This window comes from Leuciscus leuciscus, assembly GCF_965113295.1.
Source record: "Leuciscus leuciscus genome assembly, chromosome: 11".
Lineage (NCBI taxonomy): Eukaryota > Metazoa > Chordata > Actinopteri > Cypriniformes > Leuciscidae > Leuciscus > Leuciscus leuciscus.
Window position 1 is genome coordinate 3,014,972 of NC_138735.1, and position 26,209 is coordinate 3,041,180.

General features: G+C 39.6%; 1 protein-coding gene across 1 annotated transcript in view; it reads right to left on the reverse strand.

Moving 5' to 3' along the window:
• The window catches only part of pard3aa (par-3 family cell polarity regulator alpha, a), a 460,595-nt gene that overhangs the window by 304,441 nt on the left and 129,945 nt on the right, over positions 1-26,209 (reverse strand). The gene's annotated exons all lie outside the window — the stretch shown is intronic.

The window sequence follows — 26,209 nt, forward strand, 5'->3', positions numbered from 1 at the left end:
TGCCTACACATGGTACAATCTACTATCCCTCTATACATTAGTGGTACATTTGCATCAGTTGAAACATTCCTTTCCTTGTAAAGAACAACAGTCCTTTCCAACTGAAGAATCATCATTAGTGGAACATCTCTGCTCAGTGAACACGTTACATTGCACACATATTTGTATACAAAATATAGCTCATCCCAGATCTCTGCTCAGCACCCATGTACAAACATACTCTGACTCGTAAAATACATTATGAAAATTAATAAAATGAATAAAGTTACTAAAATAATGTTTAAAAAAATTAAACAGTACATTTTTAATCTTCAATCTATTTGGCATAACTATAGGCAAATAAAAAAAGCTTGCTTAAACAAAGGCTATCTAAATATCTATCCATCCATCCATCCATCCATCCATGCACCATTAGTACTTTAAGGCCCTGTTTACACCCGGTATTAAGATGCGTTTTGGTCGATCGGGTCACAAGTGGACTACACTAAATACAGGTGTAAACAAGGTCTAAAACGTTTTGAGCTTGTCCACTTCCGACCACTTCCATTCGACCGGATTGCTCTCATAGTGTAAACGCCCATGTGGTCGAATGTGTTCAAACAGCCACAAAACACTGTCTACTCTCCGTCTACTGATCTAACGTGTAAACATTATGGGAACGTACCAAGCATAATGTTATCTCACCATTCCTGATTTCTAACACACACTCACTGTGTTCGGCTGATCTTGAGACTGTCAGAGCAGAAACTAAAACTGATGCTCTCCGTATGTTTTTCTGTCGTCTCCAGACACGTTCATATGTAAATTGAGCAAGCTTATTTTGTCCATGATATCGAAAGATCTGAAAAAACCCATACTTTCCCCCACCCATAGACACTACCCTCGAAAAAATCAGGACAGAAGTGGATGAAAGTGGACAAAAGAGACGTATTAAAACACCAGGTGTAAACGGGAATGTGTCTGCCTCGTCTACGTGTGATCCGATCGACCAAAAAACACATTTCAATACCCGGTGTAAAGAGGGCCATAGATGTATAAACCGGACAAAGCATATAATGAAATAACTGTGATTAATTTCAGTATTTCTGACCATTTGTCAGAAAGCAGAATAAAACAGTACTAACCTTCCCCCCACTCCACCCCACACACACAATTTTATCTTAAGTTTTGTTTATATTTACAAGATATGAAAGTCTGCGGTTAAAAAATTGGTTATATAAAAATCAAAACAAACAGCAACAACTCTATCCACATTCATGTCATAGCTCTACTCCTGCTGTGCTGTATGTCAAAGGTCTCATTTCGGTCTATTTTTATTTCTCTCATGGAAAATGAAACAACAGAAAGTCTCCAGAGCTATGAAAGAGCAATAAAATATTCCTCTGGGTCGACTCCTATTCTGAGAGAAAGTGAGAAATTATGACATGCTATAACACATTTGAAAAGAATGCTTTTGAGCACGTGCACTGTGGAAAATGTTTCAGAAACACACACCCCTGCAATGCTGAAAAAAGGAGAAAATTGCATAGACCAGGTTAATTCATCAGCTTTTGTCCTGATTTTTATTCATTGGCCTTTAAACCTGCTTGAGGTTTTCAAGTTTGTCCCTTGTTTTAAATGTTAGTTTTTTGTTACTCATGTGTTTACAATCTGTCCGAAATCATGTCAATGTCCAGCACTTTGGTTGTTTTAAATGTGCTTTACAAATAAAGTTTGGATTGGATTGGATTTCTGCCGACATTAACTGTTCACACATCCACCGGAATAAATGAAACCAGCCGGTCACATGCAGGCGTGAGACAGGCCGACACAGAGACACTATTGTGTGAAGCAGCTTGAGTCTGTTGATTTGTAAACGATGGCGTTCTCTGGTTCACATTCGGCTATTTACTCCTCGCTACCAGGCAGAACTGTGACCGGAGGGGTTTAGTTACAATTTTTCTACTGTCCTTCTCGTTCATGCTCTGATTTTAATACGGTTTATGATTAGCCTAATTCAAACTGACTTCTCATTTGTTTCTTTGGCCCAATTAAAGCATGTCAAATAAATGCCCTTAAGATGGTCCAGGCAGTGCGCTGACAGACCGCTTATCACCATGACCATTACTCGTCTCGCTACATTACTGAGACTCGCTCGGCTCGCTCTCTTGCAGTCGGAAAGATTGCAGTTTTTGGAGACCAAACAGACTTTAGGAAATAAAGAGAACTAGACATATTTCAGAGTGTCTGCTTACACCGAGTGCACATACCCCACCTATATAAACTCTGCAAACCATTGTGTGATGGAGCCAGACACAATTTCAAAAGAAACCCAATGTGATAACCGGATCTTTGGAGAGTAAGGCTGGCGGCTTTAGGTTTTGGCCCGACCGACCCGAGTTTGAATCTGCCTTTTTCCAAACTCATTCATATCCCTTTTCACCTTTATCAGCTTAATAAAAATTAAGAAAATATTTGCAAAATAACAGAGGAGGGCTTTAAGGGTTGGGAAAAGTAATGTCCCAATAGGGCAGCATCCATTTATGATTTTAATAAATATAATCATATACACTCAATGGCCCTCATTTATCAAAAGTGCGTACACCAAATTCCCAGCGTACACCTGGCGTACACCCAAAACCACGGTGACTTTGAGATTTATCAATATGAACGTTGGCGTACGGCACGCTCAAATCCTACGCCAGCTCAGGAGGTGGTGTACGCACGTTTTGAGTGCGGGAATGCGCAGAAAAACAATTCCTAACACCACAAAACGCACTGACAAACTAAAAGATATGATATATTATGACCCACTGTAAAAAAAAATAAAAAAAAAACATAGTAGGCTAATTATAAACTTCAGTGTTTATTTTTGTGCAACATGGACTTCAATGTTTAAGTTGTGTGACTTTACCAAAGCATTTGATTTGTAGGCATATGTATTCCTTCAGTTGCGAGCCTGTGCGCTTTACCTGACGTTTCAAGCCTTGTTAAATACTTTCGCCTGGCTCCGCAGCGCGAGTCTCCACAGACTGCGCGCGCACCTCCCCAAACGGACGAGGCGTTTATACTCGACGCGCTCGCCGTTGTACTATTCTTTGAAACGATGGTTAGGCCAGGGTTAGGCCCGGCAGGTGTGCACGGACTGGCTTCAGTAATGAAAGGCTTTCAATGACCAACAAAATTATTCAGACTGACAAAATAATAAAAATGACATTCTTCTTTTAAATAATAATAGCCTAATAATACAAATAATAATAATAACGACATTCTTCTTCTAAATAACAATAAGTGTCATTAATAATAAAAATCTAGAAATCAATTTTGTTTCTTTCCACTTCCCTGGTTTCGCTTTCTCTTTCTCAAAGAAGTTTCTCTTCTTTGCCGTCTTCCGTGTGTCCATGGCGTAAAATGAGGGCGTGGGGGAAGCGGAGACTTGAATATATAGGGGCGTGTTATTCTAATGACGATCGTTTTCAGCCGCGGCATTTATCAAGGGCAGGTATTGCGTACACCTGGATTTCAAAGGTACGCACAGCTTCATAAATCAGGCGATGAGAGGAGTGTAAGCATAATCTTACGCCAACATATACGCCCGTTTCTACGCAAGATTGATAAATGAGGGCCAATATGTTTTATAATACACTACAATAAGGTGCAAATCGCACCTTACAACTATTTACACTTAGTGCAAAGAAAATACTGCTATTTTTCACTTAGCGTGAAGAGCCACTGCCTTTATTTGTAAAGCATGTTGCTTGTTTGAAAAAGATTAGCAAATTCAAGTGACTAAAATAGCAGAGAAAATATGCTTCTATGAGCCTAATAATAATTAGTAAGTTCTTGACACAAATCTCTTTAGCATCATTGGCTTTCATCCAGTTGTTTTTGACAGACAGTTCTTTGTGTTTAGATGCATGTCTGTCTGCTAATTGTGTGACTCGATTGCTTTAGCGCACACACTCCTCAACTGGAGAGCTGCCACGCAAACAAGCTCACACTCACTTCAGCCTGCACTCGTAATCAAACGGGGTATTTGTTTATAAATCGCACAGTATTTATGGGGACTTAAGAGCCCCGTCTTTAGGCCTAAATGCACTGAAGCTCCATGAATAGACAGTAAACTGCAGTTTTATCTGGCAGCTCCAGCTCTTGGCTCTTTCAAGAGTCCTCACGGGTCAGATCAGTCCTCACTGGAGAGGGAGATAATGACAAAAACACTGCTTTCCAGAGGGTTTAAGAAATGACCATAATTTCCATTTCTGCACAGTAGTTTCAGGTGACCATAGGAAGATCCAGATCTACCCTGGTAAACGTCAGTCCAATCAATGGAATAAGAATCAGTGAATCAGAATCAGTAGTTTCACAATTAGAATAATTTTCAGTAGATGCAAATTCAGAAGAATTGGAGAATCTATAGACTGAGAGGTTAAAGTAGGTTAAAAATAATAATATCAGTAGATTCAGAATCAGAAGAATTTTGGAACTAGAATCATACAATTCAAAATGCATAGACTGAGAATCAGAAGAAATCATGGTTGAATGAAATCATGACGTTCAAAATAAGTAAATAGAAATTTTCAATAATCACAATATAGTACATAAATTTGAACTCAGAATCAATAATTAACAATCAGAAGAATCAAAGTATTCTAAAGATGTGGAATCAGAATCAAATTCTAGTTCTGTACCGCACACAAATGCATTCTTTAATCATTTAATCATTAACTAATCATTATTTTCTTGGTGTGTACTAATAACTAACACTAGGCTATATCAGACATACTGTACTTACAAGTGAAGAATGTACAAATTGTAGCAAAGGGTTGCATTTTATGTGCAATTGTTGGAACTACTGTTGGGAAACTCACTTAACAGAAAAACCAACACTCATTTTTATTCCTATCAAATACAGAAAAAAGTCCAGCATGTTTCACATCCATGACAGTCTTTGTCGTTTTAGAGAAAAGCATAAACAAAACATAACTTAAAAAAAGGCCTGGAAATAGAGTTTAGCGTGACCTTCACAGAAGAAGCGCTCCAGTCTGAGGCACAGAGATTGTGGGGTTTTGAGAACATCCACAGGCCTGTTATCTCAAGTGCACAAATTGTTCAAGGACTGTGTTTGCGCTACAGGCCCAGTTTATTTCTGCTCTATCACAAATTTGCAATATAATACTTGCTTCAATTTTCTTCCTTCATTGTTGTTTCTGTATATGGACATAAGAAGATAAGAATGGACGTGTCCTGCCAGAAACAGAGACTGTTTGTCTGCCCTGTTTTGAAATGCTAATGATGGTTACAAATAAACCGGTGACAAATATGGGATGACGGATCAGTTTCGTGTTTTGGTGAGAGACGTTAGTGACAAGAAACCTCAAAAAAGATGAGAAATGCTGAAATGCGAAGCACAAAATGCGAGGTAAAAATGTGGGACGACAGCCAATCCCTGTAGGTTGACATCCGTCATAAACAAATCCTAAAAAAGTTTCTGGTGCATTCAGCATTTTAAGCATATTGTTACGTGTTACTATATTTAGTTCAGATTAAAATGACAGTGTCGATGCTTTCATACATTAATAAATGAATACATTTAACCCCTTACTGCACACCACTCATTTTGGCAAGTGGGGCATAAATACCCAAAATAAAAATAAAAGTTGCTGCTCATAAGTCATTCTGGATAGACACATAACCAACATATACTCAGAAAGAGTACAAGTTCAAGACTCAGAATTACTCAAGACTGTTTTTAACGTGGAGATATATATAAGCTCAAACATAAAAAAAAAAAACATTAAAAAAAAAGATTTACCTATAAAGGGGTTAAACTGAATAATGATGCTATAAACTTTGACACTGAAGTCAAAGCTAAGTGTCATGAAAGCATCCCTAAAGCAACGAGCCTTCGGCATGTTTGCTGGATTCATCCATGCTGGTGAGCATGTTGGATTTAGACTAAAGTATACTTCAGTTTTGGTGTGAACACTTATCATATTGTACAAGAGAACGTAATATTTCAAAGTATACAACATTTGATATCGTGCTTGAACACAGGCGCAACGCATGCACACTAGAAAATTTAATCTTTCTTCAATATCTGTGCTATTTATCTCCAAACGTTATGACTAATAATAGTGTCTTTGTGCACATTCAAACTAGACTTGTGAATCTCTCCACCCCTCACACAAGCACTCTTCAGCGTGGCCGTTATTGTTGTTGCTTCTCCAGTAGTTGTGCGTATATGGGTATACTGTATATGCGAGCTGAAAAATCTATGCGCTTAATATGCTGATGATGAAATTTACCTGAGGCACACTGTACGCATTCCCTAGCATGCAGGTAAAAACCTAAGTATATTTGGGACTTTAGTCACACCCAACACTTCCGCTCATGCATGCTGCAGGGTCAAGCACTCATTATCAGAGTGAACAGGAAAAGGAAAACCCAAGGAAAGAAGTGAGGTGAATCTTCCCAATGCCTTTCATGTCTGTCCTCTTTGATCTGGAAGCTTTCACAGTGGGAAGTGCTGGGTGATTACAGCAGGACCCTGATGTGTGGATCTCCTCCATTAACTTTGACAGCCAAGATATCACGTGATCTATCAATGATCGACGTGGACATTGTGATCGGCAACTACATGAAGTCGACATTCATCAGATATTGACGTGTGATGGAGACATCTAGACATTTGCATAACCAGAACACCATCATGTGCTTCAAAAGCCTTTTTGGAGCCGGATGAATGTCGTTCAATTGCTATCAAACAAGTCATTTTGACCTTAATGGCTGCGACAGTGAACAAGATAATACCAGACTGGAGCGAGGCATTCCTGCAGCTATGCCTACAATTACAGAACGGGCCTTGAAATGAGTCGCCTGGCAGCTCTGAACGCCAATTTCCTCCGAGCAAACCTGCCGAGGATTAATAAAGTTTTATTCCTCATCAAATTCTCACCTCCAAACTACATTTCAATGGGAGCATGACAAGTATTTAATGACTGAACCATGAAAGTGGACCGACCAACCCTATGGCGGTGGTATCGCACAAAACCAGAGAAAGCTCAAAGTAACTCACCTCAACTTGATTAGTCGTCGTGGCTCAATAGACTGGCTCACGGCGAAACCTCCAATTGGCCGGATAAACGAGTGGTCAAAGTTTCATCAGTTGTCAGGTTTTTTTTTTTACATTGTAAGTGAATCCACACGGAGCTCAAGGCTGTGGGATTAATGTGAGTGAATCATTTGTGTGAAACCTCAACCAAACTCCTCTAGGCAATAAGGAAAGGGGAAAAAACTCATCACCAGCTATAAAAAAAAGGAACATTACGCACTAGAAAAATCTGAAGCAAGTGAAATAAAGTAAACAAACAACAAACACGGCAGAAAAGCAGCACCACAACACATCAAACAGCTTCAATATAACCCAGCGTTCAAGCTTTAGGCCTCTGGAAACTCAATTAAAGTAAGGCAATGTTTTACTAAAAGTTTATGGATGAAAGTAAAAATATATTATTTTGTTCCCATGATGGTAGAAAGAAAAGAGGATTTTTAAATAAATGATTAAGCAAACATCAGTAATGCAATCTGCGTCTATTCCACATCAGAAACAAGCTTCATATTTGAACGAATGTGCTTTCAAAGCCTCAAAAATTGACAAAAAAGTAAGTGCAAGCGTACTGAGTGTGTGAAGCCAGCTCACAAACAACATTCGGTTACAAACAACAAAACACATCTGCTCGCAAAACACTCGTCCATATCACATATCCATTTACGCCAGCCTCCTAAACTCGGTCTTGTGACAACATCGCCAAGTGCTTTGGACTTGCCAGGATTTCAAGGGTGGTTAATTTAATGGGCTTCTAATCGAAAATGTTCAATGGGAATTGCAGTTCAGTCCTAATGAAGGGTCATCAAAGGACATATGGTGTGCACTGTTCAGCCAAAACCAGTGTGTTAGTTGTTCACAGCAAATTGCAACAGGTTTTAACAACCAGGCTTTATTTCTGTTATGCAAAATGATCTAAAAATCATCTGCCATTTCTGTTTCTTTCCATTTACCCAGCATTTATTTCACCAATTACGGATTAAACTGGACATTAAGAAAATAACAAAGGATTTTTTTGTAAAGGATGAGAGCTGGCAATATGAACGGGACAACAAAAGGATTCAACAATACATTGAGCAGTTTGACTGTCACGGACTGCCTTGACTTGATAATCCAGATTCAAGAGGCTTGATGCAGATTAACGATGAAATCAAATTTAATAAGCACATGGAACAATAAAGAGAAACACCAGATTGAAACGTTAATAGCAGACAATGAACAGAGGACGGCTGAGGGTTTAAATGCACTAGATGACAATGATAGACAGGTGCAGGCGATTAGTTGACATAACTATAATAAACTAGCAAGACAGCAATGCAAACTCAGGGAACAGAGACTAAAATGACAGGAACTGAACAAAGGCACAACAAGACAAAAGAATATCAAAATAAGAGTCCATGAAAACAGAAACAAGGTAATCGTGACAATGATGGTATACAGTGTCTGACTCTACAAATGAGTGAAACTGATAGAAATGACACAGTTCTACACCAAGCCGTAAACTAGAGTCTGCATACTGTGATAAGCTCTTTATAGAATCGATATTGATTCATTAAAACAAAGATATCTATAAAACTAGGAGTTTCATATTCAGTTCAACACGTGCAATGTTTAAAACAATGGTACACATGTATACCGAACCGAAAAACACATACCGGTAATTTTTGCTATGAAGACGTTAAGATGGTTGAGCACTTTATTTCACCGACCATTTATTGGATGGATGGATGGATGGATGGATGGATGGATGGATGGATGGATGGATGGATGGATGGATGGATGGATGGATGGATGGATGGATGGATGGATGGATGGATGGATGGATGGATGGATGGATGGATGGATGGATGGATGGATGGATGGATGGATGGATGGATGGATGGATGGATGGATGGATGGATGGATGGATGGATGGATAATTTCATTTGTAAAGTATGTAGTTAACTGGCTAAATCAAAAACACATCACAATTATGCTTTTATTATATCATGTTGTAAATATTATATTAGTATATTCAAACAGCAACACATATTTACATATCATGGTATTACCATTGCCATCATGCGGTCTAAAAACCTTGGTACAATATCAAAAGAAAACCATAGTTATATACGGTAAACACGGTAAGGAATATGTCTTCTTCACAGATCTAGCATCTCTCTTTCTCTACTCTCTAACGCTGAGCATTTGTCATCATTTATTTGCAAGGGCATCCATAAAGGAGTGATATTTCATTTACTTTCCTCCTCTGAAAGGTTACACACCAACTCTTTTCATTTTAGCTCCAGATCTCCACCTCCTTCCATAAATCAAACATCCATCAAACGACTATCTCATACCATTTGTCAACGACACCCAAAACAAGAAACGAGAGAAGAATTCGTCGCTTTTAGTGGAATAACTTCTACTCTTACGTAACGCTCTTAAGTCTCCCAAAGCATAAACTTTAAGGTCACACAAAAGTCTTCTCGGTTGAAGGTCTTTGATGCGAGGCCTAGGCCCGTTTCCGTCACGCTTTACTGAACATTTCTCATCACACTTCAGCCTTTGAATATTTCATCGTTTTATCTTTCCATTATTCCCGTAGCCCGGGCCTTCCTCGCGCGCCCACTGAGTGCTTAGCCCTGTTCTGCTTCTCATTAACAACATCAAATATTCAGACAATAAGTCCAACCCCTTCGCTCCAAATCCCCCTTGTGTCTCACCTTAATACATATTTCAAAAGTGCTGGCACACGGGGAACGTTCACAGTGCGCTTGTGCCCGGTAGGGAACCTGCAGATAGGCGCCAAAATTAGCTGGAAACGAGGCAGCAAGATAACGCTTGAAAGCTAAATGGAGCCTAATTTTGATGGCAAAACTATCGTGCGCCTCTTTGAGGTTCTGAAGAGAAACTTCTTTTTTTTTTGTTGACCTCTATTCACCAAGACACTGATACAGTGAGACAGGTACTTTTTGCACCTGAAAGTGATGATGAAAAGGAAAATAGAACGAGTTAGCGGAGGAGGTGGGGAAGGCGGCGTGAAAATACACGGCGCAAGCAAAGTTTAAACAGATTAGAGACTCATCCTTTCAAATCCACTTGGCCGAGATTTTTAGCGCTGGCCTTTGAAGTTTCTCTTGAGCTGCGAGAGTCGGGGGAAATGAATTCACTCGCTGCTTTACGCCCGTGTTGCTGCTACCTACACAGTGCTGACAGAATGTAAAAATTCCAATAAGCTTTCCTCCCCTTCTCCACGTTAATGAAATAAACCCCTGGCCATCTGTATCGCTCTTTATTCGGCCCAGAAGGGAAGTTCAGATCGGCCTCAGCCTTGTTGCTTCTTTTTGTTGCGATGTGAGGATTCGAGAAAGTCAGGTCAACAAGAGAAAAAAATCTCAACAATTACAGAGGGATGCAGAGCTCATAATGCGATACGGATCATGTTTAGAGTGCTAACCACAGTGCTATCTTTCAAACGAGCTCAAAAGAAGAGAAAAGCTGCTCATTTTGTGTCGTTTAGACAAACAATAGCTTAGCTAAGAAAAGAAAAGAATATTCAAACCAATTTAAATATGCAAGTTCTCAGAGAGGTTTGCACTGTGAAAATGGGTCTAAAAACAGCATACTGTCAGAAATGATTTAAGCAGAGCAACTAAAAAGTCAACACTTTATAAAATATAGTCAGCCTCAATAATAATAGCTAGTTGTTGGATGACTAGTAGACTATTGTGACCCATTTCTACTGTAGCTATAGCCAAGTCAAACCTTTCTTTCTTAGCTCTTTAGAGATGATAGGTTAAAATACAATTTATACACTATCCCACGTGTGTGTGTGTGTGTGTGTGTGTGTGTGTGTGTGTGTGTGTGTGTGTGTGTGTGTGTGTGTGTGTGTGTGTGTGTGTGTGTGTGTGTGTGTGTGTGTGTGTGTGTGTGTGTGTGTGTGTGTGTGTGTGTGTGTGTGTGTGTGTGTGTGTGTGTGTGTGTGTGTCCTGGTAAGCCCCACATTATGGTGAAAAAATATCCCCACAAAGATATCAATATCTGAAATCATTGTGGGCACATTTTTTTGGTCCCCATGTGTAAAACAACTTATAAATCAGACTAAGTGATGTTTTATGAAAATGTCAAAATGCACAAAGTTTTGTGTGATGGGTAGGTTTAGGTTTAGGGTTAGTGTAAGGGGAGAGAATATAAAGTTTGTACAGTATAAAAATGATTATGTCTATGAAAAGTCCCCATAAAACATGAAAATACAACGTGTGGGGGGGGGGGGGGTGTGGGGGGGGGGGGGGGGGGGGGGTTTCGGGTATAATGGCAATATCTGAAATGGTAGTCGGTAGGATGGAATATATATATACACATATACACACTCTTGTATGTAAAAATCTTTGTGGCAAGTGGGCAAAAAAGTAAATTGTCCACTTAATTTTAGCTTGCAAGTCGACATTATCTTGATCACAAAAAGACCTGATAAAACCAACTTGGGCAACACAGAAACCATCGAAATCGATTTTCCAAGAGTGTGCAAAAGGAAAACTTGAACTGAATATCTAGGCACAATCGATCCCTGCATGACACGAAAGATATAATCTGAGCGAAGGTTTTTAATAATACGATACTCTGTGTTTACATAAACGAATTGCTAGCATGAGCGCCAACAGACTCTCACTTAGTCAACTGAACTCTTGTTTATGATACTCTATTGATTCACTCAGTGTCCCGATTTATCATGCTGTCTAAATATAGTTTCCAAAAGCACTTTCAGGTGTCATTCCTGCCAACCGCCTTTAGGAAATAAAATAAATCAAATCAGTTTGCCAACAGCGGGCTCCTCAGTATGCAGTCTCACATTTCTCTTCTCTTTCTCTTCTTTATTCGCATTCAAACCGCAGCGTCCCCGTCTCTCTTTCATACAAGCAGCCTCTATTGTGTGTATTAGCATTCCTGAGTTCAAACGCCGGCCTTATAAGAGCCAATATAAAAAAGTGCTCGTCAGAAGATGTGCCCCTCAATCCTTCATTGGATATGCACAAAATCCGAGGAGAAAGTAATTAAAATCAGCATCTAGGGACGAGGCAGCTGCTGAGGGAGAGAAAGAAGATGGAAGAAAGAAAGAAGATGGAAAGCGGAAGAAAAGCACTTGAAGCGCTCAGGACAGTTACAGTGCTATTCCTCATCCGAGCGCATGTGGACCGAGAGCGGGTCCTTGACATGCGTTTACTCGGCCTCGTGCTGAAGGCTGACGGACTCTCGGTGTGTGACTGACTCAGGTCAGCAGAATGAATGCTGAATATGCTAGGGTATCCTGGGTGGTTGCTAGGGCGTTGCTAGGGTGTTCTGGGTGGTTGCTATGGTGTTGCTAGGCAGTTGCTAAGGTATTATGGGTGGATGCTAGGGTGTTCTGGGTGGTTGCTAGGCAGTTACTAAGGTGTTCAGGGTGGTTGCTAGGGTATTTTGGGTGGTTGCTAGGGCGTTTATAAGTGGTTGCTAGGGTGTTCAAGGCGGTTGCTATGGTATTTTTGGTGGTTGGTAGTTGTCACAGATGGTTACTATGGAGTTTGTATAGAGTTCTTAAAATCAGAATCTTGCTGAATAAAAGTTCAAAATATTATGACATTTACATTACTTATAGACATATCAAATGTTTTCCACATGGAAAAAGTTCAAAATACCTATGCATTTACAACTGTAGTAAAGTTTTTGTGCATGAAACAGTTTTTCCACAGTGAAAGAGTTCATAATATATAACATCACCATCACCCATTATCCTGTCTTCCCGAGACTCTTATATTTAACCTTGAGTGAATGAATAGCACACTTCCCAGTGTCTCTCAGGATACAAGCACTACATCACACACAGGTTCTGAATGTAATAAGTTCAGGCTGGGATTGAGAACAGGTGTGTGTCCTGTTGTCTGTGAAACGGTGAATAGCAGGAACCAAAGAAAGAGAGAGAAGGACTTGGTTTCCTCACAGAGGCATAAGTGTCCCATCATCAAAGGCTTTCATCAAGGCCGAAGCAAGGGTGAAAATCCATCCGGATGGGTCATTTAGCAATCGAATGAAAGGTAAAAGTGCGGCCCTTTTAAAGTTATAGTTCAGAGAAATGACAATGAGCCAACAGCGTTTGGTATTACGATAGCGTCACACCTGGAGCAGTGGTTTCATCAGGAGAAGGCCGGCGCGGGTGAAAACAGACACACACAGAGAAGATACGGGCCTGACCTCTATTACCGAGAGTTGAATTCTGGGAGATGAGAGAGTCTGAACATGCGGAGACCCCGAAAATGACCATAATCATCAAAAATATGAAGTGCTAGGACATTTCGTGAACGTCTCTCCGCTGCCTCTCCACTGTCAAGGACCGTAATAGAGAGCCAGAAAAAGAGTTGCAGAGAAACTAGAACAAATGAACCTGTGGCAGAAGAAAAGGTCAGGGAGGGAAAGAGGGGAAAAAAACTAATCGAACGGGATTAGGTTTATATAGTGAACCGAGGGAATGTAATCATTACCAGAGCTCCTCCATGATTTTAATCCTGTCCGAATTAGCCATGTCAGTAATTATTCCTCACTCTTTACAGAAGGCACATTCCTGCGCTGGGAAAAAGATTATCGTTAGATTGTAAAATGCCCTGATAATAAGCTAATCGTCTCGTGTGAATTGACTTCTGGTAAAGAGTCAGGTAACCTGCCATGTCCAGTCCACAGGCTGTGTAACTAACAGTGTTTCTCAAGCTCTCCAAGTGTCTCACACAGATAATCATCAATGAGAAGACAATTATTAACCTGTATCATATTTGATACGCAAATGTCTGTCATCTGATTGCTAGTTTATAATGTTTGAAATGCCTATTAGTATAATTGTACAAACGTCCACCTTCAGCTCGTGTCTTTTTGCTGTGAAATCTGCACTGATTTTAGTAATCGAAAGAATAACTTTTATATTGTTAGTCATCTTTCAAAATGAACCTTTGAATATCTAAACATTTTTGTCTAAATGTTCGATAAAATGTTCAATAAAAAAAAATTTCTGACTATTATTTCATATACTAGGCTTTATGGGGAATTAACTTTTATTTTATTCTCTTTTTTAAGAGAAAATGATACGTTGTAAACCCTGACATATATATACATACATACATACATGCATACATACATATATATAAAAAAATGGCATTTGTTATCCATGTAAAATAAAAATAATGTATTATGTTAAATTGATCAAAAGTTAAAATGAAGACTTTTATTATGTTACGAAAGATTTCTATACCAAATAAATGTTGTTCGTTTGCACTTTCTATTAATTAAAGAATACCCCCAAAAAATATGTATCATGGTTTCCACAAAAATATGAAGCAGCACAATAATCAGAAAGGTTTCTTGAGCACCAAATCATATGATTTGATCAAACTATTTATTTTTATTTCAAAAAGCATATTTATCATATTCAAACACTCTTTAGGAAACTTGATAACCCCAAAAAAGATTACAAACATTGCAACATTCCCTGCAAGTAAAGAGTCTTCAGCGAGGCCTTCCTCTCCTCAGTTCAGGCAGATTGAGAGATGCTGGCTGATATGTTTACCTGCACTGCTCGCCCTGGTGGCCTATGAGCCACACACACACACACACACACACAGAGGCAGGTCTGGTTGTCTGGGTCGACATGGCCTCAAGGGAAACCCCTGTCATTACCCGACATCTGCAGCCACAATCTCCACTGGGAGAGAATATATGAGGAAGAGAAAGAGCAAGAGAGAGCGCTTTCCACAGTCCACATATCCGGCCCTCACATTATATCTATAAACGCTTCAACTCGTCTCTCACAGAATCTAGACAGTAAAACTTCTTTCAAAAGCGCCGCTCTTACTTCAGCAGTATATACTATATTGTTATATATTCACAACATATTCACAATAGTGAAATAAGATTAATCAACATTCTAATATTGCAATGATTTCAATAAAAAAAGTGTCATTAGACTAGTTTTGCAGTACTTTGTTACTTATCACATTGAGGCAAGTGTAAAGAATCATGGACCGGATTCAAAAAGGTTAAATGGTCCTGAAAAATATAGCCACACTTGTATTGTTTACATGTTATCTAGTGGAAGCGTTTGGTACTGCGCACAAACATATTCTTACTGAAAGCTCATTTTTTTAGATATTAACCTCAAACTTGGAACAGCTTTTTTAAATGTATGGCTTTGATTTTCTCAAAGTTTTAGAGTAAAATATGTTTTGGAAAATGTGTATTTTATATAAAACTTGAAAATGGCATTTTTGTGTATTTTTCATTTCAAGAAATGTAAAATTTTATTCACTTTTTACAACTTTTTTTCACTTCAACAATAATCTGCCGAGTGCCGTTTTTAAAAAGGGACCAAACTTAAGCTTGTGTTTAAAAGCATTCAAGATTTATGACAGTTTAAGTTGGAAATTTCATTTTCAGGTCAAAAAGTGAATAAAATAATTATAATTAATGCATAAATAAAATGTTGTACCATAAAATCCCCTAAAAATACAAGCAATTTAATAAAAAAACAACAACAAAAAAAACATTATTGAACTAAAATATAATACAATAATTTTATTGAAATAAAAAAAAGAAATATTTTTTTTTTTTTACCAATGCATTAAGTGACTCTCATTAACAATATATATGTATTCATGATATTGTCATATCATTAACTATCAGTATTTCTTTAAAAACTGTAACCAGTTCTAGATTTCCAGCCCTGCATTCAATATGGATAAGGCAGATTCACCAGTTTTTCCCCCATCCATCCTCCTCACTTTATCCAACCACAATTACCACTATATATGACACTCTAAAACTTTCTTAAGCCAAAATAAATCCTGAAGCAGCTCAAGAGTACATGAAGTCTGAGGTTTAGCCTGAAGGAATCGATTTGTTTTATAGGGGCCACAAAAAAGTTTCACGAACAGCAAACAAGTTAGAAACAGTGAGATGATACAAGCAACATGGTGCAAAAACAGACAGCTCTGACAGCAAAAGCAGAGCAGCGGGGGGAGAAGCGTGGAGAATGCAGCAATTAGGGGACAAGAATTAGAAGAAAAAAAGATTAAAAGAAGTAGAAGCGTTATTTGTTTTTCACGTTAAGGCCGTGACACACCACACCAACATCAAAGAACCAGCGGTGACGAGAGTCAAGTGTGTTGTTGCCTCGCGTCACGTGCCTCTGGGCCAGAGAGTTACGCTTGAACACACTGCACAGACTACAGCCAACGGCCGACCAGCACATTTTACATTTACATTTACATTTAGTCATTTAGCAGACGCCTTTATCCAAAGCGACTTACAAATTAGGACACAATTCAGAGAGTCATTATAAAGAGGCAAAAGCAACAACAACGCAAGAAGTGCTCAAAATACGAAGTTCAGGTATTATTCAGAGTAGCATAAGCCTGATAAGTGATGTTTCAAAGGGGAAAGGAATTTTTTTTTTTTTTTTTTGAGGTTAAGTGCTCACGGAAAAGATTGGTTTTCAGCTGTCTTTTGAATGTTGTCAGGGATTCTGCATTCCGGATGAGGGTGGGGAGAGCGTTCCACCAGCATGGAACTGTGAATGAGAATGTTCTGGAAAGTGATTTTGTGGCTTTCTGTGATGGAACCACGAGACGTCGCTCGTTGACCGATCGTAGGTGTCTGGTAGGGATGTAGACTCGTAGGAGGGAGTGAAAGTAGGAGGGAGCTGAGCCTGTGATAGTTCTGTAAGCAAGCGTCAGTGCCTTGAACTTGATGCGAGCAGCTAGAGGTAGCCAGTGCAGGGAGATGAACAGAGGAGTGACGTGGGCCCTCTTGGGCTCGTTGAAGACAAGCACGACACCCGTCTACACCAGCAGGGGGCAGCAGTCTATACTCGTCATTCAAAAAGACAATCCGAAACTACGATTGACCCGTAAACAAAGCATGGCTTGCTTACAATTTAGAATATGTTGATCAGTTGCTCTTCACTTTCTTTGCAATGAACGTCAACGCTGTGAAATATTTGCGCATTGGAAAACTCAGGCGAGATCTCTCAGACAGCCATCTCTGTGTTTTATCACTTTCAATTTAATCCTCGACACATTCCACCCATCAACAACACATCTAACCACTGCCTTCCATAGAAATGTAAGACGTCTTCCTGTTATGAGTCTCTGGCTGGATGTGGGCTTTCAGTCAGCGGTGAGTCTGTGGCCCTGCAGTGATTATGAACACGACTGTCAGTGTCATAACAGCCCTGGATGTGTGTGACACAGCACCTCTGACACACTCCTAACACACTGCGGCTCTGCTGTGTGTCTGCGCTGTACCCGTCTGTCTGCATCTGAGGCGCTGGGCTTTAGTCTGAGGTTTGAAGTGCCATGACACCTCAGTTGCATGGTTTCGCTTCAGAACATGCAGTGAGCATCCTCAGAATATTCTGTGTGTTTGGAGAGCTGACGGTGACGTACTCTGTTGTAAAAAAGGATATTGTCTGACTGGACAGGTGATGTACAGTAGAAGCTGAGATTTGAAATGCACTCATCACAGGTGAAAATGACGATGTACTGTACATAATGTTTGTGACCTAAATGACGCATATTGCAGGAAACACAGCTTACTGAAATGTACAAAATAATATTTGAATTAAACCCCAGATTTATTTATATATGTATGTATATATGCATGCATTTATTTTTATATTTTATTTTTTTATTTTTTTATTTTTTTATTTTTTAATTTTTTTTTTTAATTTTTTTTTTAGGCAAAGTCTTAGTGGATAGAAAACATCCATGGCTCAGTATAAAATCAGAAATGGGATTTCAATTAAATTTCTTCACTATGACAGAAAAAAATAAGCGAGTATGTGTGTGATCTACAATCCCTTAGATTTTCAAAAATAGCATTATAAATTTTTATTGTAAATTATTATATTTTATAAAACACTATAGTGTTTATTTACACTATAGAAATATTTTCTTGTTTTATTATAAATAAAATAAATTAATATTTTAATAAATAAAGGCATTCTAATAGCATAACGACAAATATTGGATATTGTCTAAAAAATCTTTTTTAAATGTTACAATATTGACAACATTATTATCATTATTATTATTATTAATATCATCATCATCATCATCATTATTACACAAGGAGCAGTGGCAAAAATCTTTCCAAGACAGTCAACATTGATCCCTGAGCTCCAGACCACACACAGCCTCAAGTTTACACAAATATTCCCTTCACAGCAGGACAACAATCTGACTAAACAAACCTGGAGTGGCTTTGCATGAGTATATGTTTATGTGTATATAGATATTTCATTCTTTCTTTCATTCATTTACTTTTTTTTTCTTTTCTTGATAACTGCAAACAAAACAATAAACATAGACAAGCTTTCAGTACATGCAGTGTTGTTTTATAAAAGGTCTTATAAAATGTTCTTTCAAAACTGTTCTTCACAAGCTCTCTGTGTGGAGTGAAAATTAAGTTTGGCTGGTTCTCAGCAGCTTTTTTCCCCCCAAACGGAGTCTTTCATATGCATCTTGTGCCCTCTAGTGCCCCTCTGAAACATGGTTTCACCAATGCTGTACAGTACGGAGGAATAAAAAGCCTGGGATAGCACTGTTGCCAGGTAAACAGGAAGTAGATGCAGCACACGATAGCAAGACGAGGCGAGATCTCCTGCTGAAAGATCACACGCACAGGATGTGCACGATCACGCCTGACAAAATCAAAAGTGGAGCGCGCAAGACAAAGGGAAAAAACAAAAGGAGCATTTTTCAATCTTTAATTATCTGAATTTGTGGCGTGTTGAGAGGGGAGGGGATAGACTCGAGGAGGCCCCACTTGTGCGATGGGGAATTCACACAGGGAGCATGACAGCACTGTAATAACCTCAATTATTCAGAATTAGGCCAGTATTGATTTACTGCTGGATCGGCTTACTGAATCCCGGCTCTCAGACATGGAGGGAGGTGGGCAGGGGAGGGTGGGTGTCTCGGCGCTCAGTGTCCCAGGGAGCGAGATCTCCTCGGGCAGGGAGGTGGAGGAGGGCCGGTGGCTCAGTGTGGAGGCTTTGGATCACGGGGTGAAGACGTGTAATTAAAAATTCTCCTTATCAAGCCTTTGATGGATGAAGCAGTCTGGTATTGCAGGCCTGAACCTGTCTTTCTTGCCAAGTCTCTCTCTCTCACACACACACACACACACACTCAGACACACACTCAATGACCTTCACAGTGGTGCTGAGTCTGTTCTGAAGAGGGAGCAGTGGCATACCTGCTGGAAAAACCAGGTCAAAGCGGCTAATGTTGGTCAGGTTGGCTGTAGCTGGTTTGTTGGTGGTCCAAGGTTGTATACCATGCTAGCTTGACCAATATGGTCTACCAGGTCACAACAATGTCCACCAACTATGTGCAGTCAGGGCTCTTACGGGTGCACAAGCCTCCTAGGACATCTGACCAGTCTGTTTTAATTGTTCAGAGGACTAGGTATAAGTGAAGGGGTAATCTGGCCTTTGAAGTGACAGCTCCGAAGAGATGGAATAGTCTACCATCTAACATTAGACTCGCTCCAATTCTAAACATGTTTAAAAGTGCATCTTCTTTGTCTAGCTTTCAAGACTGCAATGTGTTGAGGCATTGGTTTTGTTTGTTCTGTGTTAAGATGTTCTTTTATTTTTTTAGGAATAATTTTATTTTTGTACAGCACTGAATAGTGATTTATAAATAATCTGAGAACTGAGGTGAACATGATTTTGCCAAGTAGACATGTAAAGGGGCAGAGTTAGACTTGAGGTTAAGGGCTTGTACTGCATTCTTATAAACCCATCATGTTCCTATAGATTTAGGTCTAGTTAGGGTTATAGTATATCTAACGTTCAATAAAGTTGTTTAGACTCGTGGATTTTTATTGAGGTATATCTAAAAGTATTGGTAAGGATTAGATTTGGGGTTGGGACTTCCATGAGAATCCCTAACTAAACAAGCCTAAACCAGCTAAGTAAGGTCTTTGGGATCACTATAAACTTCCAGTGAGATGTGGTGAAGCTAAACTGTGCAGGAAAGTGGGCCTACAGGAGCAGGACTGGACACCCCTGGGTTATAATTGGGGTTAAGTGTTGTTCCTAGACCAACAAAACATCAAGGGAACATGTCCTACATGACACAGGCCTCACCACCTAGTGGACAAGCTGATCAGCCATCTTACACCAGCTAATGACCAAAAATGACCAGTTTAGTCCAGCTATAACTCATTTAAATCCGGCAACTATCTTCAACTTTCCAGCAAGGACACGATACAGGGTTCCCACAACCAGGCCTCCCTCGTGCGGGGGGAAAAACAAACATTTGTGTTTCTCACAGAGCAAGAGGTTGCCATGCAAGATATGAAAACCCAACGACAATTCAAATGAATCATGTCTGGGTCAAGGGCTGCTGGATATATCTCTGCCCTTCTGCCCTGTCTAAACCCAAATATCAACTGATATTCTAGTAGAAAAACCCTCATCTTCGACCCATTTAGTATCCCCAGAGTACTTGTTTCCATGAGAACAACAACAGTGCAGTGGTTGAATGTGCTTGTGCGTGCATATGTTTCGCAATGGCAAGCAGTTTGGCTAATCTAATTAGTTTGGAAATGAATCCAAAATGGCACTGGAGGACCCCAATGAGATCAGTGAATGAGCTCATGTTTGAGCCGACACTATCCCTCTGCACACAAGGCTCCGTGAGATGACAAAACTTCTATTATTGTGCAATTAACACAATATGAAGACTGCCTTGTCTTCAATAACTTATTGAGCCTGTGAATACAGCCAAGACTAGAATCTACTGGATGCATAAACAAGATCCATCTCCCACATTCAGTGCCAACGTCATATCAACTCCATTTTCTGCAGTGCTTTTTATCTTCCCTACAGCCTTCAAATGTATTCCCAGAGTGCAAAAAATATCTGACCCTGGAAAGCCTGCCGTGCTACCTCTCATGTCCAGACAGCAGGCCTCGCATCGTCTTCTCCGAAGGTTTCTCCTTGGCTCGACCTTGTGAAGAAAGCTGAGCAGGACTGCTCGGCCGGTGGCGGGGGGAGGAGGGGGGGCTGTGAGATCCTGGCATGGTGCAGCTGTCGGCTGCCTGCACAACGCCTCCTAATCAGTGCTAATTGGCACTCCTGATGACAGGCTTGGGTCGGAGCCGGCAAAAGGAAGAAAGTATTGCTGTCGGCCCGCCTACAAGTGTGCTGCCCCTGGGCCAAGGTTCAACCATTCAAATACTACATGTTTGTTTTTTTTTTGTTTTTTTTATCAAGTCATCAAGTATCTTCTGCAAGTGTATGCTATGAGCCAGGAGACTTGGCATGGCTCTACAATGTCTAAAGTTTGATGCTATAAACCTGTTACTGCTTCCTTTCAGAGTACATCCATTACAACATTTAACCTCACAGTTTATCAATCGTTCAATAAAGTAGCTAAGACTCATTGATTTGTATTGAGATATTTCTAAAGCCTTTCAAGAGAGGATCCTTGAGATGACATTCCTCTGATATATGAGATATAACTTCTGCTGGAAGCCTCATAAGTCAAGCATGTAGACCACAAATATACAGTTCAAGACCACAGAACAACAATCAATCTGCTCTCGGTTCAGAAACAGACAAACAAAGCGAAGCTACACAACCCTTAAGAAAATGAACAATGATTTATTCCATGTGTGAATTATAAGATGACTTTTAGGAGGGAGGGGGGGATTAACAAAAAGGACTTCTGTATTTAAAACATATTATAATACTTTCACGCAATCTGTTGAAGATAGTTTTTCTAGCACAGTTAGCCAAGTAACTGCTATCTTATATTTTATTTTCCAGATGTTTTTCATATGTAAATCTATAATGAAGAGATTTGTCAATGTACCATACGATATTTTTTGCAAAGGAAATCCCTCAAACGGCCTAATCTTGCCACGGCTTCATCCTCAGCTCAAGCTTGGTTCCAAAGAAAATATGCGCATAATATTTGTGGAAATGTGTAAATGTTGATGTAACGTTCCTCAATTAAGTCTCAATAGCAGAATCCAATGTAGAACAATTTTAGTTTGTGTACTTCTAAAGACCAGGGGTCATGCCTTAAAACAGGGAGCAGACAAAACTGCCACTCCATGACCCAACAAACAAAACTGCCACTCCATGACCCAACAAACTCTACAATAAATACACCAACTGGATTTACTATAGGATATGAAGAGTTCAGATGCAAAAGCCTCTAAGTGCCATCTGAAATTTTCTTCTAGAATGATTATTTTTATCAAGCTCGTATATTTAAGTTCAGTAATTTCACTTAAATGACAATTAATAGGTAATTTTCAATGCCATTTAAGTGAAATTACTGAACTTAAATATACGAGCTTGATAAAAATGATCATTCTAGAAGAAAATTTCAGACGGCACTTAGAGGCTTTTGCATCTGAACTCTTCATATATATATATATATATATATATATATATATATATATATATATATATATATATATATATATATATATATATATATATATATATAGAAGGTGTTCCCTGGAATAGTGTTTTTATATGGACTATAAAAGTTTAAACAATTAGGCTATGGTTTCTATGCAAGGGTTAGGGTTAAGGTCAATTTCCACAAGGGCATGAACAATTCATAAACATCAGAGGAGATAAAACGCTTCTCTCTGTATGTATGACTGCAGAAAAAGGTGGATTATTGCATCAGCACATTTAAAAAAAAACATCAATAGCGGTCACACATCTCTCAGCTCGCTCTGGCAACAGGGACAGTCCAGCCTCCTCACGCTTTCAACTCCATTAAAGCCCGGAGAGACATTCAGAAATCTGAACTGCCTAACAATGAACCACAGGTGCCAAAATGAGCTCCTTATCCAAGCGCAGAGAGTTGGGAAACTTCGCACAAAGCCTCCGCGAGTTAATTGTGCGAGTGTTGTGTCTGTAATGAGCTTCTCCACTGAAATCTCATAGTTCATCTCTTATGCAATCAAACACAGCTGGTGTGGAATTGAATTGCGGAGATGCACACAAGAAAAAAACAATCAAAAGATAAAGACAGAGGGAATAATGGAGCTTCACAGCCCATGACGAGCAAGATAAGGGAACGACGCCTGATGCTCGCACCACAGTCCCAACCCTACACGCCAACCAACGCCAGGAATGGTAGAAGCCATCGCTGGAGACCAAGACGTGGGCACCGTTGGCCCGTACAGCTGCTTCTCCTCCATGAAGAAAACCGTATTCCCTTCCACAAATGAGCCATGTCGAGGGAGCCAAAATGTCAGCTCTGCGGCAGGTGGACGCTGATCTGCTTTTGCAACATGCCTTGGCAGCCGAGACGGAGAGGAGCGGCACAAAGAGGATAATCTCCTCCTTCAGATGGCATGTAAGCCCAACGCTTATGAAACATAATCGGTAGATTTCGACTGAACTCAAACAGTTACCGTTTCTAAGGAAAACTAATGTTGTTTGAAACAAAAAAAAGGACGTTAATTTGATAGTTGCCTCAAAACCACAATGTAAAACAGGGCAAAGAGTTGAGTTTCCGTGCATTGGCCCATAATCGGTTTCACCTTCCAGGGCACGGTGAAGATAGCTGATGATTAAAGATGTGGCTGTGAATCTGTGCCCTGCTGTTTTATAGTAATTGTACGGTCAAGCATCGATTCGAGTGGCTGGCTGAAACCAGAAGTAGCCAGGGGGGTAGAAGTGATCTTTGAAGATGTGGCTCATAAGGAAAGCTGACAGCCTTCAAGTGCTGCTCTTTGAAGGTAGAATGATGACTGACACATGATCCAAAAGACCTTCTTAGAGCCGACACATTCGCTGAGCCTCCAAGACCCTTAGTGCTCCCATCTGACAGTGAGGTAGTCCAGATCCCTGTTTTTCCAGAGGGAAACCAGGACTTATGGTAAAACACAGACCTTGACACTCTAATTCCCTTATTTTCTCAAACAGACCCTTTAAGATCAAACGCCTCTCACTCTCTCCCAGGCCACAAACACCTAGCTAAACAGCGCCGTACGGCTAGTCTGGTGCAAGCAACTTTGACTTGTACGCTGTTAGTTATTAATAATGTGTTAGATAATTCTGCCATAGCGTTTGAACAAGAACACAGCGGTAATCTATTTGGGAATGCTCACATTTATTATTTATGGGATGCTTTGTAGGTAAACTACTATGACTGGACATGGTGGACTGGAGAACAAAAGGTCTGCACTCTGAGCCAAGAATTTCTGAAACTGTTTAAAATATATCTGTTTGCTATTATATTTACTATTTATAATATAACATTTAGTCAAATGGTTTAGTAGAACCTGGAGCAGGGATTTCAAACGTGTTCACTCCTACCCAAAACTGATTGTATTGCTCAAGAAGGCACAGATTAAACCACTGGAGCTGTATGGTTGTGTGTGTGTTCTGCAGAAGAAAGGAAGTCATATGCGTTTGCACTGAGAATTCTCATTTTTTCGGGTGAACCATACATTTTAATCGAAATTCTAATTTGTCATGATGATGGCTAATTAAAATGGCATTTTATTGACTTCAAATGACTGTAAAACATTTTTAAAAACATTTCTTGAATTGTTTTTTGGAATAAATGTTTAGTTAACATTGTCTTGACTCACTGTTTTCAGTTTTTGACTTTGGCAATGTTATTGTAGTTTATGTAACATAATATTTATTGGTACTAATTTCCAATAGCATTTACATTTTTTTGGTTCACTCCACTTCAGACATTGAGTTCTACAGAATTTTTTTTTTTTATTGGCACAACTTAAAAAGATTTGTTATAGAATAGTTGCACCTCTACAGAAAACTAACAATGTTTATTTAATTCAACTGATATTTATTTATTTATTGATTGATTGATTGATTGATTGATTGATTGATTGTGTGTTTGTTTGTTTGTTTGTTTGTTTGTTTGTTTGTTTGTTTGTTTGTATCACAGACAACATATTTTCAGTTAGTATAACTGTTACTGTGTTTGCAAAAGTTGAGTAAACTGGAAAAAGCTTGCTGGGGAAATTAGTACTAAGATTCTGTTGTTGTTGATTTACGGGCCTAAAATGTTTTACAGTGAATGTGTTAGTGTGCATTAGCAAGGATGCATGGGAGAAATTATGCTTTCCTTGTAGCTTCAGGTGCTCTTTCTGTGTATTGTCTGAGTTGTCCTCTATTTTCCAGATATTGCAAAATCCCCTTTCCATAAGGAATCTGGAGAACACAAGGACCACTGTTTTCTTTCATTGGTGAAACGCTCAGAGAAAGTTGCATGGCTGCCATTACTTTGTGATTTATGAAAGGACTGTTAGGAATTAATTGTAAGCCTGGAGTCTGCATTAGTGAAGTGAGACAATCCCAGAGGAACCTGAACAGGATGTTCACCCCACTGGGGGCGCGGGTTTAGAGCCACCTGATGGACAATGTAGGACAGGTCAACACAAATAGGCTTTGACAGCTCCTGGGTTTTTATGGAAAACATAAAGCAAGCTAACTGTCCTGGTCTACAGTCTGTCCCCATTAGCAGTCTCTCAAACCAATTAACACCTAAGCAGCCATTCAGGCTCAATTCCAGATACATGCTAACAATTACAAAAGGGGGGGAAAGCCACACTGAACAGGAAGAACCATAATAATGTGAATTACGGGGCTTTCGCTAAACAGTTAAAAGCTGACTGTGCCAATTGGTCCGAAGATGTCCTGATTCCTCATTCAAAGAGGATTCTTTCAAGTCCACAAATAAACAAAGAAAACCAGAATGTAAATGACTACCATGGCCATATATATTCAACGAGTCATTTATAGAATTTTAAAGTGGGCTGTTTATACAGTGGCTGCTGTTAGGTGATTAGCGTTTGTTTTGTTCGGTTAAGGGTCCCATGGGAAAAGTGTGGCATGGGTGTGTTATGATCCATTGCCACGCCTCCACCAGATTTTCGCCCCATGTGGTTGGCGCCAGCGGTTTGGCTTCAAGCGCTTAACCGACATTCCCAGCATCGCCCTCTTCAGCGCAGGAGGTGTGCGCGGCATTCGGCGTTCATTAAAGTGATCCGTAAAGGAGACCGCCGCTGACTTCAATCTGACCGCCGACATAGATCAAAACAATG